Genomic DNA, 17,625 nt, shown 5'->3' with positions numbered 1-17,625 from the left:
CAGAAGCTCGCCCGTTTCGCTATGCAAGACGTCCCTGACGAGAAGAGCATGATATACCAGTTCAGAGGTGGTCTCAGAGAATAACTCCAACTAGCTCTCTCCTCTTTGAGCCTAAGAAGTACGATGAGTTTTACAACATGGCAATGAAGCAAGAGACTGCTCAACTCAAGTGCGATGCTTCCAAGAAGTGAGTCAGAGATGCAACTCCTTCTTCCTCAACTCAAGTGGCTAAGCAGCAAAAGTATTGGCTGCCTCCTCCTCCTCCGTTCCGTCAGCCTTATCAGTAGAAGAGCAAAGGTGGTAGTGGATCTTCCCACCCACCCAACCCAAGCTTTCAGAACAATACTTCGTCTCAAGCTCCAAGATCAAGTGCCCCGTATCACCGTCCACTTTCAGAGGTCATGTGCAACAAGTGCCAATAGAAGGGTCACTATGCCAACAAATGCTTCAATCAGAGGCGTCTTCATCCTCCTCCTCCTCCTGTGAGATTTGCCAGCACCGCAGTGGTCAAGCATAACCCCAAGTACGCCAAGGTCAACATGGTGAATGCACCTCAGGCAGAGGACTCGTCAGATGTCATCATGGGTAACCTTCCTGTTAACGATATTCCTGCAGAAGTTCTTTTTGACACTGGTGCATCACATTGTTTCATCTCGAGACCTTTTGCATCTAAGCATGATTCGGTTACTCAAGTGTTGCCGAATCCTTTGGCTATTGTCTCTCCGGCCCGGCAAATGACTTCTTGAGTTTTCGTTATGGATGTTTCAATCACATTGGGTGACTATAAGTTCCTGTCTTCTCCTAATGTCCTTGGTGACTCGGATATCGATCTTATTCTTGGAATGGATTGGATTTCTAAGCACAAGGCTCAGCTTGATTGTGCTGCCAGGCAGATTCAATTGACTCATTCGTGAGGATGTAATTGTCTTTGCTGCAAGGGATGATACTATCCGTCTGTTTTCTCTCAATGAGAAGGGCGAGCTGGATGCCATCTCTCAAATTCCAGTCGTTTGCGAATATCAAGACGTCTTTCTAGAAGAGCTTCTAGGAATGCCTCCGCACCGGCTAGTTGAATTCGTCATCGATCTTGAGCCTGGCACGGAACCTGTTTGCAAACGTCCTTACAAGCTTGGACCTGAAGAGTTGAAGGAGCTGAAGAAACAACTCGATATTCAAGAGCGAATGGGTCTCATCCGACCTAGTTCTTCTCCCAACTTTGTGTCAACTACCGTCCATTGAACAAGAAGACTATAAAGAACAATTACCCACTTCCCAACATCAATGAGATGTTTGAACAACTCAGAGGTGCTCAAGTATTCTCCAAGCTTGATCTTCGTATGGGCTATCATCAGATTCGCATTCGTGAAGAGGATATCCCTAAGACAACATTCAGAACAAGCTATAGTTCATATGAATAAACTTTCATGTCTTTCGGCCTCGTCAACGCTCCGCCAACATTCTCTCGCATGATGAATTTCATCTTCAACGCCTACACAAATGACTTCGTCTTGGTCTACCTCGATGACATTTTGGTCTTTTCCAAGAACAAGGAAGGTCAGGCCAAGCACTTGCGTTTGGTGCTGGATAAGCTCAGAGAACATCAGTTCTATGCCAAGTTTTCAAAGTGCGAGTTTTGGCTCGATGAGGTTCTCTACCTTGGACATATCATGTCTGGCAAGGCCATAACGGTTAATCCTAAGATGGTGTCTGCAATTGTGAATTAGGAACCACCTCAGAACGTGAAGCAACTCCGCAGCTTCCTTGGTCTCGCAAGCTATTGTCGAAGGTTCATTGAGAACTTCTCAAAGATCGCGAAGCCTCTTTCCAACCTTCTCCAGAAGCATGTGAAGTACGTCTGGTCTCCTGAATGTGACATCGCTTTCAACACCGTGAAAGAGAAGTTAGTCACTGCTCCAGTTCTGACTCCTCCTGATGAATCCAAACCGTTTGAGGTCTTTTGTGATGCTTCCCTTCAAGGTCTTGGTGTAGTGTTGATGCAAGAGAAGAAAGTTGTGGCCTATACCTCTCGCCAGTTGAAGCCGAATGAGAAGAACTACCCACTCATGACCTCGAGTTGGCGGCAGTTGTTCATGCTCTTTTAACTTGGAGACATCTCTTATTGGGAAGAAAAGTGGACATCTTCACTGACCACAAGAGTCTCAAGTACATTTTCACTCAGCCACATCTCAACCTCAGGCAGACTCGTTGGGTCGAAATGATTCAAGAGTATAATCCGAGTATCGAATATACTCCAGGCAATGCCAATGTAATTGCCGACGCATTGAGCAGGAAGGCTTACTGCGACAGTCTGATTATCAAGCCTTACCAACCCGAGATTTGTGAAGCTTTCCGCAAACTCAATCTGCAAGTTGTTCCTCAAGGATTTCTCGCAAACCTACAAGTCTCTCCTACTTTGGAAGATCAGATTCGTGAGGCTCAACTTCTTGATGCTATGGTGAAGAAGGTCAAGATTGGGATTGCTAAGAGTCAACCCAAGTACAAATGCTATCGCCTTGATGATAAGGATACTCTATTCTTCGAGGATCGCATTGTTGTGCCTAAAGGTGACCTTCGTAAATTCATTATGAACAAAGCTCACAATTCACTCCTCTCTATTAACCCTGAAAGTACAAAGATGTACCATGATCTCAAGCAGTCGTATTGGTGGACTCGAATGAAGCGCGAGATTTCCCAGTTCATGAACGAATGTGATGTCTGCAGAAGAGTGAAAGCAGAACACCGATGACCAGCTGGTCTCCTCCAACCTCTTGCCATTACAGAATGGAAGTTTGACCATATTGAGATGGACTTCGTGACTGGATTTCCAAAGTCCAAGCGTGGCAATGATGCTATCTTCGTTGTGATCGACAAACTCACTAAAGTGGCTCACTTTCTGCCTATCAAAGAATCCATCACAATAGCTCAATTGGCAGAGCTATATACCTCCCGGATTGTCTCTCTGCATGGTATTCCGCAGTTGATTTCTGCAGATCGTGGCAGCATCTTCACCTCCAAGTTTTGGGATTCTTTTCAGAAGGCACCAACATCCATTTCAGTACAACTTTCCATCCTCAAACTAGTGGCCAAGTCGAGCGTGTCAATCAAATTCTTGAAGATATGCTCAGGGCTTGCGTCATCTCCTTCAGTATGAAGTGGGAAGATTGTCTTCCATATGCCGAGTTCTCCTACAACAACAGCTTCCAAGCGAGTTCGGGCAAGGCCCCATTTGAAATTCTCTATGGCAGGAAGTGCCGTACTCCTGTTAACTGGTCATAGACTGGTGAATGTCAACTTCTTGGTAATGACTTGATCACAGAGGCAGAAGAGATGTGCAAAGTCATTCGTGATAACCTCAAAGCCGTGCAATCGCACCAGAAGAGTTACTATGGTAGCAAGCATCGTGATTTGGCTTTCGAGATCGGAGACCATGTCTACCTACGCGTCTCTCCAATGAAAGGTACTCGTCGCTTCGGTATCAAAGGGAAGCTTGCCCCTAGATACGTGGGTCCTTTCAAGATCTTAAGTAAGAGAGGCGACCTCGCCTATCAACTTGAGCTTCCCTCCAACTTTTCAAACGTGCACGACGTGTTTCATGTCTCTCAGCTCCGCAAGTGCTTCAAGACCCCTGACCGCACCGTCAACTTCGAAGACATTGATCTCCAAGAAGACCTGTCTTATCGTGAGCACCCAGTTGCTATGCTTGAAGAAACTGAGCGCAAGACTCGCAACAAGTCTATCAAATTCCTCAAAGTCAAGTGGTCACATCCTTCCAACCGTGAATCCACCTGGGAACGCGAGGATCACCTCCGTTTTGAGTACCCGGAGTTTTTCCTGTCCTAGATCTCGGGACGAGATCCTTTCGTAGTGGTGGAGTGTTGTAACACCCCGGATGTAATTTACCTTATATGTATCCCAACTCTTGCCGTTTTCGGCACTAAGTTATTTTATTTCCTCGTTGTCGGGCTTTTTTCTCCATGTGTTGTTGTCTTTGTCATGCATCTCATATCATGTCATCATGTGCATTGCATTTGCATACACGTTCGTCTCATGCATCCGAGAATTTTCCCCGTTGCCCGGTTTGCATTCCGGCGCTCCTATGTCCTCCGGTGTCCCTTTCTACCTCTTTTCGTGTGCGTGTGTTAAACATTTCTAGATTGGACCGAGACTTGCCATGCGGCCTTGGTTTACTACCGGTAGACCGCCTGTCAAGTTTCGTGCCATTTGGACTTCGTTTGATACTCCAACGGTTAATCGAGGGACCGAAAAGGCCTCGTGTGTGTTGCAGCCCAACACCCCTCCAAAGTGGCCCAAAACCCACCTAAACCTCCTCCATCATCTAGAGCGTTCGATCATGATCGCGTGGCCGAAAACCGCACCTCATTTGGAGCTTCCTAGCTCCCTCTACCCCTATATAAAGATCCCTACATTCCAAATCCGGGCGAAACCCTAAAATTCCGCTCCCCGCGCCGCCGGACACAACTCCGCCGATGGACACGTCCGGTTTGCACTGCCGCCGCCATGTGGCACGCCCCCACTGGCCCGGCCGCATCTCCCCGCCGCCGGCCCGGGAGAGCCCGCGAACGGCCCCCCGAGCCCATCGCCACCGCGCCGCCTCAAGCCGACCCCACCGCCTTCTTCCCGCGGTCCGGTGACCGGCGCCGCCACCAACCTCGCCCACCGCGCCGCCCGCCGCCCGCGTGTTCTCCGGCGACTGCCCCGGCCGCCGCACCATCCGGCGCTGCTCCGCCGCCCTGCCGCCGACCTCACTCCGGCGAGTTCCGCAAGTCCGGCCGGCGCCCTCCGTCCTCTCCTCGCCGGCGCCAAGTACAACTCCGGCCACCACGTCCCTTTTCTGGCGAAGCTCCGGCAAGACCTCGAACCGCGTGGAAATCGGCCAGATCTGGATCTGGGTCATCTCGGGGTTGACTTTTTCGTCCCTAACCCTAGCATTTTTGCATTTTTCCACATGCCATAACTTCCTCATCGTAGCTCCGATTCGTGCGTGTAGCATATCAAAATGTTCGTCTCGACAAGTACATCATTTTATCTCATTGCATCATTTTCATTTGAGCTCATCTTGATGCCCGAAATGCTGTTGGAAGAGGGCTATGTGATGATTATGTTAGATCTGTTTCAGCAAATGACCTTTTGTCATTTTTGCAATGATTAATGTGTGCATGCTATGATCCTGAGCTCTACATGTATTTTGTAGAATGCCATGCCATATTTATAGGGGTGTATGCCATGTATGCTTGTGATCTTTGTGGTGACTAGCACAAGCATGCAAAGTAGCTTACTCAATGATGCTGATTTCAGGGACTTAGAATTTCACTAAGTCCTTGCCCTATCATTATTTTTATGCCATATGTTCATGTTGTTTCCTAGTGATCCGTGCCTCTTTTGAGCATGATCAGTAAGGATGTTTTGTAGATATTGTGGTGCTCTATCCATACATGTCTTTGTTTGCAATTATGAAGAACCCTAGCTTGAGTCAATCGAGCTCTACTTTTTCTATAAAATGTTCCTGGCAGATTGTTAACATGTTTAGTGATTTTGCCGAGGTTGTTGTAGTTGATCCGTGCATGCTATGTTGTTGTTCTTGCCATGTCTAGATTCTATTCTATGTCTATTTTCTAGGTGTATGCTTAGATTATCATGCCATGCTGTGTAGTGAGTGCACCGAGCTCGTAAACATGCCTACTTGTTAATCTGTTTTGCATGCTCCATTTTTTCTCTAAGTCTGAATCTGTTTATGTTTTTGCTATGTTCACATGCTTGCAATTGTATTTTTCTGATCCCTTTTGGCTCATGGTCACTAAGGGACTTTTGTTATATGTTTTGAGTAGCTTCATGCCATGCCTTGATTTGTCATGATATGTTCCTGTAGCATGTATTTTTCGTGCTCTAAACATTGCTTCCTGATGATAAATTCCTGACATGCTGTTAATTTCACCAAGTCTGAAAAGAGTAATCTTTTGCACTTTTGCCATGCTTGTTTGAGCTTGCTATTGAGTGAATTAGCCGTAGCTCAGTGTTCATCTTTTGTCAAGCATGATGAGTTGATCCCTGCCATATATTTTGTTGTCATGTTGGAGTGCTGTAGCATGTTGTTCTTGATGCATTTAGAAGGCTACTTGCTGTTTATCGCAGACCGGTGCCATATTTGTTTTGCTTGCCATTTCCAAACCGTGCATTCGATTCCAGTAATCTTTATATCGATTTCAACTGAAATCACCTCACCTTTCCAGTGGCACTCTTGGATTTCCAAGTTGAGGCCAGGTTCAATCAATCCTTTCCAAATCTTCCATATGCATCACATATCGCATCCCGCATATCATACCATGTTTGCATCATGTTGCTTGAGCATTGCACGTGGTTGATTGTGTTCCCTTTTGCTATTGTTCTTGTTTGGGTAGAGCCGGGAGACGAGTACGTGAACGAGGAGCCCATTGAGTATTCTTACGAGGATCAAGGCAACTCTGAGAACTTCGCAGGCAAGATGACCATACCCTCGAAATCACTTCTATCTTTGCTTGCTAGATGCTCGCTCTTTTGCTATGCCTATGCTATGATACCTACCACTGGCTTATCATGCTTCCCATATTGCCATGTCAAACCTCTAACCCACCATGTCCTAGCAAACCATTGTTTGACTATGTTACCGCTTTGCTCAACCCCTCTTATAGCGTTGCTAGTTGCAGGTGAAGATTGGAGATCGTTCCTTTTTGGAACATGTTTATTGTTGGGATATCATAATATTATCTTGTTTATCTTAATGCACCTATATACTTGGTAAAGGGTGGAAGGCTCAGCCTTATGCCTAGTGTTTTGTTCCACTCTTGCCACCCTAGTTTCCGTCATATCGGTGGTATGTTCCCGGATTTTGCGTTCCTTACACGGTTGGGTTATAATGGGAACCCCTTGATAGTTCGCCTTGAATAAAACTCCTCCAGCAATGCCCAACCTTGGTTTTACCATTTGCCACCTAGCCTCTTTTTCCCTTGGGTTTCCGGAGCCCAAGGGTCATCTTTATTAAACCCCCCGGGCTAGTGCTCCTCTGAGTGTTGGTCCAAACTAGAGCCCCTTGCAGCGCCACCTCGGGGAAACTCGAGGGCTGGTTTTAGTTGTACGGATTGCTTATCTGAGTGTGCCCTGAGAACGAGATATGTGCAGCTCCTATCGGGATTTGTCGGCACATTCGGGCGGTGTTGCTGGACTTGTTTTACCATTGTCGAGGATGTCTTGTAACCGGGATGCCGAGTCTGATCGGATTGTCTTGGGAGAAGGAATATCCTTCATTGACCGTGAGAGCTTGTGATGGGCTAAGTTGGGACTCCCTTGCAGGGATTTGAACTTTCGAAAGCCGTGCCCGCGGTAATGGGCAGATGGGAATTTGTTAATGTCCGGTTGTAGATAACCTGAAACTTAACTTATTTAAAATGCACCAACTGTGTCGTGGAGTTGTCACGGCAGATGTCCTAGAGCAAGGACTTAGTCGTAGGGCCATCGCACTAGGAAGCTTAAAGGGGTTAATCGGGACAAAGGACACGAGAGAGGGTTTTATACTAGTTCAGCCCCTTACCATGAAGGTAAAAGCCTACGTCTAGTTGGGATTGGTATTGCTGAGGTTTCGATCTCCAAGAGGCTCAACTCGCCGGCTTGGTGATCGACTTGGCTCAACTCGCCGGCCTGAAACTTAACTTACTTAAAATGCACCAACTGCGTGTGTAACAGTGATGGTCTCTTCTCGGTGGAGTCCAGGAAGTGAACACGGTGTTGGAGTAATGCTTGACGTAGGTTGTTCTAGGATCACTTCTTGATCATAGTTGTTCGACCGTGCTTTTGCCTTCTCTTCTGGCTCTCTTTTGCGAATATGTTAGCCACCATATATGCTAGTCGGTTGCTGCAGCTCCACATCATACCTTTACCTTACCTATAAGCTTAAATAGTCTTGATCGCGAGGGTGCGAGATTGCTGAGTCCCCGTGACTCACAGATTACTTCCAAACCAGATGCAGGGACCGAAGATACCGTTCCAGATGATATGACCGAGCTCAAGTGGGAGTTCGATGACGACTCTCGTCGTTACTATGTGTCTTTCCCAGATGATCAGTAGTGGTGCCAAGTTGGGGCGATCGGGGACTTTGTCGCATTTGGGGGTTGATCTTTATTTTGGTCCCGTAGTCGGACCCTGAGTGTATTGGATGAATGTAATGACTTATTTATGTATTTGTGTGACGTGGCGAGTGTAAGCCAACTATGTACCTTTCCCCTTTATTTATTTACATGGGTTGTTGTGAAGATTACCTCACTTGTGACATTGCTTTCAATGCGGTTATGCCTCTAAGTCGTGCTTCGACACGTGGGAGATATAGCCGCATCGAGGGCATCACCCTAATGGCGACGAGAAAGTCATGGCGAACTGGTTTCCCATGGATCTCAAGGATGGTGCCCGCTCCTGGCTCCTGAACCTGCCTCCAGGCTCGATTTCCTCCTGGAACGAGATGCACGACCGTTTCGTCGCCATCTTCCAGGGCACTCGCGATCGCCCACCGGCTGCGGGTGACCTACGCCGCGTCAAGCAACAACCAGGAGAGACCCTCCAGAAATACATCCAATGCTTCAACAACGTTCGTCTCAAGATCCCAAAGGTGACGGACGAGGCCATCATCTCTGCGTTCTCCGATGGCGTCTGTGACGTCAAGATGAAGGAGGAGCTCGCCATCCACGAGGAGTTGTGCACGTCTCTGGAGATGTTCAACCTGGCGACCAAGTGCGCAAGAGCCGAGGAGGGGTGCCTCTCCTTCATCGAGCTCCTGGCTGCAGACCCGGAGGAGAAGAAAGCCAAGGCCAAAAGACGTGAAGCGCAAGGGAGCAGCCGTGCTCGCAGCGGAGCCGGACACAAAGCGCGACAGGGACCATCCCGAGTCATCCAAGAGCAACCGACCGTTTTGCACCTTCCATAACCTGCATAGCCACAACACTAGTGACTGTCAAGAGCTCAGAGCCATTCGAGGAGGACACTTCGGTCGGCGCCCCGAGCGCAACGACCGGGGCTACGGCCGAGGAGGAGGATGTGGTGGCGGACGCTGGGATGACCGTGGCCCGCGCTAGCAATGGCGCGACCGGCCTCATGAGGACCACTGGCAGGATCATCCCCGTGAGGATCATCCTCAGGGCAACGCCGGTCTCCCTCAACTGCCGCCACCACCAAGAAGGAATACGACCACCACCAAGACGAGGGGGCTTCCAGGAACCGCGTGCTATTGCCTGCATCTTGAGCGGAGCTCAAGCCCCAGCCTCGCAGCGTATGTTCAAGGAGTTTGCTCGTGAAGTGAACGTAGTCCTCCCCAAGCTTGAGGCCACGCGCCCGCTCAGGTGGTCCTAGTGCGCCATCATGTTCAGCTCGGCAGATCAGCTCAAGTGCGCGGCCACCGATGGCGTCCTCCCGATGCTTTGTTCGCCCGTCATCAGCAACGTGCAAGTTACTAAGACTCTCATCGATGGCGGCGTAGGGCTCAACATCCTGTCCGTCGACACGTTCGACAGCCTCCAAGTGCCGTATGATCAGCTTCAGCCCACCAAGCCTTTCTCAGGAGTGACCGATGGCTCCACCATGCCGATCGGTCAGGTCCGCCTCCCGGTCACCTTTGGACAACGCAACAACTACCGCACCAAGCTCATCGACTTCGACGTCACCCACATTCGTCTTCCATACAATGCCATCCTCGGGGATCCGGCCCAGGCCAAGTTCATGGCCGTGACGCACCACGGCTACAATGTCCTCAAGATGCCAGGAAGCGGTGGGATCATCACAGTCCCCTGCAAAGAAAGAGATGCAGTGTGCTCCCTCGAGCGCGCCTTCCAAGCAACGTCAATCGAAGACCCCGGCAACAATGCAGCTTGGTACCCTCCTGAGGTCCTCCAAGAAGAAGAAGCAGCAACTCTGTGCCAGACCTCAGGAGGGCAGCGCCGCAAGTGGCACCTCGTCAGGATCAGCGCCGGCACCTGGGGCGTCCCCCTCTATCGCATAGGAAGACGCGCTCGGCACCCTCCTCGGGCAGGGCTAGGGAGCTCTCTTCTAGAGGGCCTCATACCTCGCCAACCTCATGAGGGAGGCGCTCGGGCACCACTTGGAGGCGTGTTTCGCGGCACGTCTCCCTCAGGAGGACACTGGGCAAGGAGCGCCCGGTGCTCAAGAGTTCATCACCAAGGTATCCCAGGAGCTTCAGGAAGAAAGAGCAATACGCGGTGACCTCCGCCCACCTGGCGCTGCTCCCCACCCAGATGAGGGTGGTGAGCTACGTGTCTGCATCGACATACCAGGGCTCAACTGAGCCGCATCTCAGGAGCGCTTCTGGCCTTCGCGTGTTGGCGCTGCGAAGGTCCACCTCACAGCTACGTTCGCATGCCGTTTGGCCTGCCGAGCGTGGCCGCTGCCTTCCAGCGCAGCCTGTGGAGCATCATGGTGGGTCAGGAGGCCAGGCACCACACAGTCCTGGCAGAGATCGAGATAGTCATGAAGGAACCGCCTGGACCCCAGAGCCTCCCAAGGCTCAGGGCCCCGGTGGCTCGTGAGGAGCAACCCCTTCGCCACGTACCTTCAGCTGCCTCAACACCCCTTCGACAACAGAACCAGGTGACATTTTCCAAGTTCGTTTAGCTGGGAGCGCCCATGGGGCTGCATTATTCCCAGGCCGCATGGGTCCGTCTCTGTGGAATGTATCCCTTCCTTTTTATGTCTTTAGCTTACCTCATTGGGGCCGCCCCTCGGGCTGCATCCCCAAGCCGCTCGGGCTGGACCTAGTGGCGCGTATCGTTTATGCATTTACCCGAGCTAGGTTACCTTTCATGCTTAATCTATCTATGACTATCACCTGCTTGATTGTCGCCCATCGCGGGAGCTACGCGCCGGTCGTCTTTCTTCAGGACCCTTCACGTGAGAGGGTTAGGCAGGACGTCTGTGCTCGGGCCCGTCCCCGCAGCGTCGATAAATCCAGCGGCCGAGCTCTGTCTGGCGGGCCGGCCCCGTTCACGTCACCTTCTGGGGCCGTTGGTGCTTGGCTTTCTCACGCGATAACCTTAGGAGATTCGTTCGGCGCAGGTTGCCTGACCACCTCGCAGGACCAAGACAGTGAACACGAATCAAGACCAGGCATAACCCGCCTTGATGTAGGGCCTCGTGAGTCCCGCGCTGGCTCACGAGTGCCCAGACACACCTCGTCTAGCCCTGCCGTGAAAGCCACGTGTCAGGGCGGGGCTGTACACGCCCCGGGGGCTCTCCGCAGTAGGGAGTCCCCTCCCACATACCAGTGGAAGCACCATGCTCTGCGCTGGCAGTCGACACTGCCGAAGAGCAGCTATGCCCGTGCAAGTGCGGAAGCGCCATGGTCTGTCCTGGTGATAAACAACTGAGGGCGGCCTCATGGCCGTATCAACCTCAGGGAGCCTCCGGACTCGATGTCTGGCCTCAACGCAATGCCTCCCCTCGGGACAGCCGCGTGAGGGGGCTGGGCACAGGGGCTACGCTCGGGTCACGCCCAAGCGTACGCCACCCCGCCAGGTCCCTTAGACCTGGTCGTTGCGCGCCCTCCCAAGCGGAGCTAAGGTATGAAGGTCGTTTGCGCGTCAAGGGGGACTCCTGAGCATCGCGACTCAGGAGCCTAACTGACCACGTAGCCCCTCACTCCTCGGTCCGTCCTGGTCTCCAGACGGCCCAATGGTGGTTGAGGTATGCGCGGGGTCGGGCCCTGCCGACGTAGAACACAAGACCAACCATTGCATCTTCTTTCCACAAGCTATTTGCGCGTCAAGGGGGACTCCTGAGCATCGCGACTCAGGAGCCTAACTGGTCACGTAGCCCCTCACTCCTTGGGTCCTTCCTGTTCTCAGGTTGGTCCAACGGCGGTTGTATGCGCGGGGCCGGGATCTGCCGACGTAGAACACAAAGCAAATAGGAAGAAAATCGCAAAACCTCAAAGCAAATATTACAAGACATACTGTTCTCCGAATACCAAACACAAGTTTAAACGCCTCCACGAGGCACGCTACATGTTGCAGGAGTTTCAACAGGAAAGAAGCCGCAAGCCAGTCATCCCTCGACATCGTCGGCACCTGCAAGAGGTGCCCCCTCCTGGGTGGCGTCGTCTTCACCTGCACCACCGGTCGAAGGCGCGGGGGCGAAGGCGTCGAACCTCTCCAGCTGGGCTTCCACCTGACCCTTCACGGCTGCGGAGGCAGCCACAGAACGCTCCTCGTCCACAAGCTCCAGCAGCTCGTCAAGGCGGGCGGCAAGATCGCGAAGATGGAGGTGGCTGAAGACGCGTGTCAGCACGGCTGAAGAAAGGACACGAGCCTCTGCCTCTGCCATGGGGCTGATGCCACGCACGACTTCCTCAAGCGCATCGACCAAGTAGGGAAGCAACTAGGCGGGGCCGTCCTCATTGTTGGCCAGCGGCTTCTCCAAGCCCTTCTCATAGAGTGACTTCAGGGCCTCGCGAGACCTCTTCTCCAGAAGCGCGAAGGCCGCGCGGTCCTCGGCCAGAACCTTCTCCTTGGCGTCAAGATCGACCCCCTTCGCCTCCACCTTCCGCTCCAGCTCCTCCAGCCGGTTGCGTTCGGTGGCCTGCGCCTTCGCCAACTCCCCTAGCTCGGTGTCGTGGTCCTTGATGGCGTCCTCCCAGGCCTTCATCTCCTCCTCCTTCGCGTGACGGCCGCCAACTTCTTCCGCACGCTCATCACGCAGACTCTTTAGCTCGTCCTCCAGCACCCGGCAGTGGTCGTGGGCGGCTTCAGTGTCCTTCAGCGCCGTCTCACGATCGACCATAGCTTGGGCGAAGGCCCGCTTCTCCTTCTCGGAGGTTGTCGCGGCCTGGCTTAGCGCCGCTCGAACTGCTGCGTCAGACTAAAGCCAGCTGGAGGCCAGCTCCAGGCGCCCGGCTACTAGGCGCGGATCCGCGCCCAGGAGATCTTCCCGCAGCTGAGTCATCTCTGAAAGGGCACGCTCCAAGACAGTAGAGGAGGCAAAAGAACCTAGGAGTAATGGTCCAGAAGGAGGAAGAGGCATCATCGTCACCATGGCCCAAGAAGCAGGAAGCTCCTGAGCCTCTTGGACCTCAGCACCCGAGCCGGACGCTGGCACCTCCTGGGTCAGCGGCGCTTCGGGGGCTGACTCCTCCCGAGGATGCTCCACCCGGCCTCGCGAGGATGATCGGGCTGGAGAAGCATGAGGACCGTCCCCACCTTTTGCTCATGGAGAGGGGCGTGGTCAGAGGAGGCAACCCGGACTCAAGCAACACCACCTCGCTCTCCCTCCTCCTCTTCATCGCAGGCGTCAGCCTGGTTGCACAATAAGGAAAAAGAGTCGGAAACAAGCACAAACAGCAAAAACAAGGACGAACATCAAGAGGTAGCAGTATAAGCAAGAACAAGATGAAACACTTACTGGTCCACAGCAGCGTAGTCCACCCTCCGCTTGGTGAGCTTAAAGCCGGAGAGCTTCGCAACCTAAGGCGCGGGCGCGCCAGCCCTGGAAGCAGAAGCAGGAGTGGCAGCTGGGCCGGAAGCGGATCCAGGCGGTGTCGGAGCAGAAGCAACATCCCGGGAGATCAACGCCGATTGGTCCCTCGTCGGGATGACGGGCGGCTCTCCCCTCTCTAGGCGGTCGCTGGCCTCGTCATCGTCAGGAAAGGCGCGGAGGATATCAGCTTTACTCAAGGGGGAGGTCTCCCTCGTCCCTTCGGGGGTCACCTCCGAGTCTTCCTCCTCCTCTTCTTCCCCTCCACGGGACTCACCAGAAGACAGCTCCACCGGGGTCGGCGCCGCAGGGGCCCCGGTGAGCACCGCCGGCACCAGTCCGCGCCTGTCAAAGGTCGGCCTGGAGGCCACGACCAGCGCCCCGTCCTTGTGGTGGAACAAGGGAGTGAAGACATTCAGCGGATACTCCTGATCGTCCCCAACCAGGAGGCCTTCGAGCTGCGGCCAGCTCCTCACTGGACAAGGCCTTCGAGCTCAAGCGAACCTTGTCCTCTTCATCCCCAAGCTCCCACAAGGGGCGTGTGCGGGCTTGAAGCGGGGCCACGCCCAGCGCTAGGAATTCCCTCAGGAGCATGGCCCCTGTAATCTTCGCCGCCTTCGCGTTGTCCGGCTTCAGGTCGGACTTCATCTGCTCCAACACCAATGTCACCCGCTCATCGGTGAGCTTTGCGCAGGACCACCCCTTGTCGGACTGGGGCATCTTCGTTGGCAGCGTCAAGCGTGGGTGGATGCATTTAGCATCCATCATGGCCCACTTGCTCCAGAAGCCGCCGGCTTTCTTCCCTGTCTTCGAGATCGAGTTGGCCTTGCCGGCCACGATGAAATTGACACACCCGGAGGCGTGACCCTCCTTGGCGCGGAGGAAGAAGAAGTGGCGCAGAAGGGCAACGGACGACATCACGCCGAGGTACGCCTCACAGTAGTAGGGGAAGATCGACAAGAGAAGGATAGAGTTGGGATGAAGATGCAGCACCTGCATCCTGTAGTGATCAAGGACCTCGTAAAATAAGTTAGAGAAGGGGAGAACCAGACCAGCGGCGATGCTGCTCATGAAGAAGGGGTAGAAGGTGCTTCCCTCGGGCTCACGCACGTCGGAGCCGGCCCAGAGTCCAGTCTTCCCCTTCTCGTTGCTTTCCCCCGCCGTTAGCAAGCGCGTGGCTGCGAGGTTCTTCTCCTTGGGCACGTCGAGAGCCGGCTCGTACCAAGCCGGCGACGAGGCGGGCTTGACCCTCCGGGGCGCCATTGGTCGCTGATGCAGGAAAGGATGGGAGTAGATCTGGAGATTTCGGAAGCAGGGAGCAAGAAGGGGATCTGAGCAAGGCGAAAGGAAGCAGTGAAGGCAAGCGCTGTATGCGCCGGCCTTTTTGACAGTCGGGCAGTTGCCGAGGCAGCGTGGGGAAGCGGGGACGCCCACGTCCAATCAACCGCCACGCGTCGACCAAGGCTATAGGCTTTTGGGGCCCGCGGCTCTCCGCACTTGTCCCTTGGCTTCGCCTCGAAGCCAACTCCAAGCGCGCCTTGGGCCCGGGGGCTACTATCGGCATTCTGGGAACGGGGGTCCCCAGACTTGCCTGCCTGCGGCCCACGGCATGGCTCTGCGAGCGGGCCCGTACGGCCCATCTTCACCAGCAAGGACTCAAGACCCTCACGAGGGGCCAAGCCTCGCGAGGCGTACGATACAAGACCTCCTCAGGAGCGGCCTCACCAGGCTGGCTCTCAAGGGGCAGAGAGATCAAGGCCAGGCAAACCTCGTGAGGTTCCAATGACACGAGCCATGACGGACAAGGCCAGACAGGCGCCAGCGCGCACAGTGTCCTTGTTTACTCTTTGGTACCAAGGGAACAAAGACATGCGTGGAGTACCGAGGCGTCAAGCAAAGGTTTCCATATCAGTGCAACGAGACCAAGACCAGCAGGACAGCAAGACGGAGGTCACCGTGGAGTCCAAGATGGCGTCACCACCAGAGCCTTTGGCAGGCGAAGACCACTTTTGTCAGGATAAGCTGTACTAGCTGTCCCCTTTCGAATTGGCCATTGTTGGCTCCCTTCCCGCTCAATATTTGGGGAGAGGACCAGGGCCTCTACAAATAGGACTAGCCACCACCATAGCTAGAGAGATCGATCGTTCGGATCAAGAGAGACCAGAACAACCACAAGTTCACTGAGCACAAGAACACCTCGCCTCAGGAGGCTATTCTTCCCTTTGTACTGTTCATCCTCGGCCCAAGAGGCAACCCACCACCACACACTGGAGTAGGGTATTACACCACGACGGTGGCTCGAGTTAGCCTGTAAGATCTTAGCAAATCTAGGACGTGGATCGGTAGGGGGAGATCTTCGCGCGCACCCCAGTGTTCAAACCTTGAGGGTTTTGCTGGAACCCGTGATCCAACAACAGCAAATTCTTGTAAAGTATCAGGAAGAACACCTTCACAGCAAGGTCAACAGTCACATGATCATCTTCCTCCACCAACACCTTCAACTTCTCAAGCAAGTCCTTGACACCTATGCTTTTTGAACGGCCAAAGCCAAGCTCATCCTTGAGGGCAGTCAACGGGTCATCATGGCCGCTGGCAGTAGGCATGGGTGCAGTGTGACGTCCCATAGGTAAATAAAAAATGTGATGAACTGCATCACGATTGATTCGAAGAACCCTGCCATTCCCAAAGTCCATTATCATGGTGGCAAGGTCAATCACTCCCATCAGATAGCACATAAGAATGCGTGACACATTTTTCTTTACGGTCAGTTCAAAGACAACACCGAATCCAGCATCCCGAACATGACTACTGTGTGCCTCTTTCAACAAAGAAGCAGCCTTGCAAACACAGGGAAGCGGCAAACGTACGGTCTTGTTAAATCGAGAATCATCTCCCTCAACATCATCTTCAGTTGCATTGCTCTTACTAGACTTCTTCCTCTGTGTAAAGGGAAATGCAATCCACATAAGAAGACTAGCCATAAAAAAAGAGATAGAGAAAACACAGATAGAATAACAATGAAGGAAACAAATGCATTCCACTTCAACAAACCTTTGGAACAACATCCACCTCCTCGCCAAAATCACCACCAACATCTTCATCGACATCATCACGGGCACGCTTGGGTAGACTCTTAGATGAACCACATTCATTGCGTCTAGCAGTATGAACATCCCTCAGAAAATCAGCAAGCACAAAGTCGTCATCATCAGAGTTGGGACCTTCAGTGACATGTAGTCGCTTGCGCTGAGGATCATCCTTTCCACCAGCTTCAGTAGTTCTCTTGCCAAGATTCTTCTTCATGCCAGCAACACGTGGACTCCGCCGAGGTGTACCACCTTCCTCAGCAACAGTACTCAACCTCTTCTTCTGCAAAGAAGGCTGCTTCACCTTCGCAAATTTGGCACCCTTGGCACCATCTGCAGCTCTCCTCTGCTTCTCCTTCTCTGCAAACTCTTTTGAGTCACTTTCAAACCTCAACTTCTTCTTGCTTTGCTTCAACTGATATTCACGAAGCTGTTCAGAGACTATCCAATCCTGTGTAACTTCCTTTGTACCATCAACAGACTGTGATTGTGTTTCAGACAAGACGGGACGTCTCTGGTCAAAGCTCACACCAACATTACCCTCTGCAAAATAATGGTCAATCAATTGAGTAACCTCCTCAAACCCAGGCGCCCCAACATGGAAAACATACACTCGTCAAAATGAAGTTTGACTATGGTCGTTGAAAAGTGAACAAAAAGAACAAATGCAATACACTTAGACATATAAATGCAGTGCTCCAACCACAAGCTCAAAATAAAAAATAATGCATTGTAAAAAAACTTGAATAAAATAACAATGCAATTCACACATACATATAGTGGAGTTCACATATACAAATAAATGCAGTGCTGCATACACTAACTTCATGTTTGTTCCCAACAAAATGTCGGACTAGATACAACAAGGCAACGCCAATTTGTACAACATCAAGTAACCAACATACATAAAAATAAAGAAATCAATCACATACCAGAAGGAGGGGCCACACTTATGGGAGATGATTCAATCGGCGAATTCACTTCATGTCCTCCCTCGACACCATGATCCTTACCACCAGGACAA

The sequence above is a fragment of the Triticum dicoccoides genome, chromosome 2A (genome assembly GCF_002162155.2).
Source record: "Triticum dicoccoides isolate Atlit2015 ecotype Zavitan chromosome 2A, WEW_v2.0, whole genome shotgun sequence".
NCBI classification, from domain to species: Eukaryota; Viridiplantae; Streptophyta; class Magnoliopsida; order Poales; family Poaceae; genus Triticum; species Triticum dicoccoides.
Note: the sequence above shows the minus strand (reverse complement) of the source record.